The 2,073-nt window shown below is 44.1% G+C and overlaps 1 pseudogene; it reads left to right on the plus strand.

Annotated features, from left to right (window-relative positions):
• Positions 1-1,114: 1,114 nt before the first annotated feature.
• On the plus strand, positions 1,115-1,835 carry LOC102833849 (annotated as a pseudogene).
• The last annotated feature ends 238 nt before the right edge of the window (positions 1,836-2,073 follow it).

Raw genomic sequence — 2,073 nt, forward strand, 5'->3', positions numbered from 1 at the left:
ACTACCACCACCACAAGGAAGATGAGTTAATACCACTAATATTCAAATTTATACACCAGCCCCTGAAGCCATTGATGAAAATTGATAAATTCTACCATCTTCTTAATTCTGAAATTGGTCACACATGCAAAAAAGATCATTATTGGTGATTGGAATGGAAAGGATGAAACAAAGGAGAAGGATCACTCATTGGAAAATATGGCCTTGGTGATAGAAATGATGCTGGAGATTGCATGATAGAATTTTGCAAAACCAAGGGCTTGTTCATTGCAAATGTACTTTTTTAACAGCATGAAAGATGGCTATGTATGTTGATCTCAGCAGATGGAGTACACAGGATTAAAATTGGCTATATCTGTGGGAAGAGAAGAAGGAGAAGCTCACTATCATTAGCCAAAACGAAGACCAGAGCCAACTGTAGAACAGATCATCAATTGCTGAAGCTGAAGAAAATTAAAATTACCCCCAAAGAACCAAAATATGACCTTGAATGGGTCCAACCTGAATTTAGAGATGATCTCAAGAACAGATTTCATGCATTAGACACTGATGACTGAAACCAGAAAAATTGTGGGATGACATCAAGAACATTATACACAAAGAAAGCAAGAGGTCATTAAAAAGACAGGAAAAAAAGTAAAACACCAAAGTATATGTCAGAAGAGACCCTCTGAAACTTGTTCTTCAGTATAGACAAGCTTAAGTGGCTCAAAAATTTGAGGACATAAAGGAGCTGAACCGAAAATTTCAAAGGCAACTCGAGAAGCGAAAGTAAAAAATTATAATGAGGTTTGGGACATCGAGCATCAGTGGCAGCAGTGGTGGCATAGAGGATAAAAAATTATAATGAGGTTTGGGACATGGTAGCATCAGTGGCAGCAGTGGTGGCATAGAGGATAGGGCTGGCCGGGTGAGCAGATGGGCCAAACAAATAAATAACGAACTAGCCTAGCAGATTGTTGCTTACTCATCTTAACCAAACGCCCACCAAGTTATCCTGAGTCTCCCACCATCAACTCAGGTTTGGTTGGTCCCCAGGCCGCCTGCCATAGCCTTAGTGGCAGCCCCTGCAGGAGCCCTGGTGTCCATTTCCTTTGATTCTTGAGATTTGAAGATGGCTGCACAATCAGCTCCGAAAGTTGTGCTAAAAAGCACCACCAAGATGTCTCTAAATGAGCGTTTTACTCATGTGCTGAAGAACGAACAGCCGATGCCAGTGAATATTCGGGCTTCCTTGCAGCAACAACAGCAGCTAGCTGGTGTCAGAAACAGAAAACTGGCCCAGCAGATGGAGAGTCGACCCTCTGTCCAGGCAGCATTAAAACTTCAGCAGAGCTTAAAGCAGCACCTGGGTAAGAGTAACATCCAAGCACCATTAGGCCGACCCATAATATGCAGCCCTTGCCAGGGGAGCAATCGAAGGAGGCCTGCCCATAATCCAGAAAGGCTTGCCCAGAGAAGGACTACATTGGGGGTGTGCCAAGTAAACCCTACTTAGGGGAGGGATGTCAGTCTGAGGTCAAAACCTGCTCTGAGGTGGATGAGCTATAACTCCCCGAGGTCGTGGGGGTCCTGGGAGAGAGGGCCTTGGGTGTGGAGCTATGGGACATGGCAGAATCAGTGGTAGAAGTCGGGGTATGATAGTTTGGGGAAGAGGGGGCTTTGGAGGCCGAGGCTGAGGCCGTGGATGGGGGAGAGGTACCCTTTCTCGCCCTGTACTGACCAAGGAACAGCTGGACAACCAATTGAATGCATACATGTCAAAAATAAAAGGACACCTGGATGCCAATTTAGATGCTTACATGGCACAGACAGACCCTGAAACAAATGATTGAAACCTGCCCACCCTCCCATGAGAGACTCTTGTTTAAGTCACCATATCTGTAAATGTTCTTGAGACAACTGATGAGAAGAAACCTGATTGATGCTGGTAGGACCTGTCACAACAGACTATGGACTTATTTGCCACCAGTTTGCATTTAGTGTGTTCCTTTTACTTTTTGATACTGTGTTGTATGAAACCGTTTTTCCTTTGACTTGATTATATATATTTCACCCAGACTTCTCTTTGAA

The sequence above is a fragment of the Chrysochloris asiatica genome, unplaced genomic scaffold (genome assembly GCF_000296735.1).
Source record: "Chrysochloris asiatica unplaced genomic scaffold, ChrAsi1.0 scaffold00183, whole genome shotgun sequence".
In the NCBI taxonomy this organism is placed as follows: Eukaryota; Metazoa; Chordata; class Mammalia; order Afrosoricida; family Chrysochloridae; genus Chrysochloris; species Chrysochloris asiatica.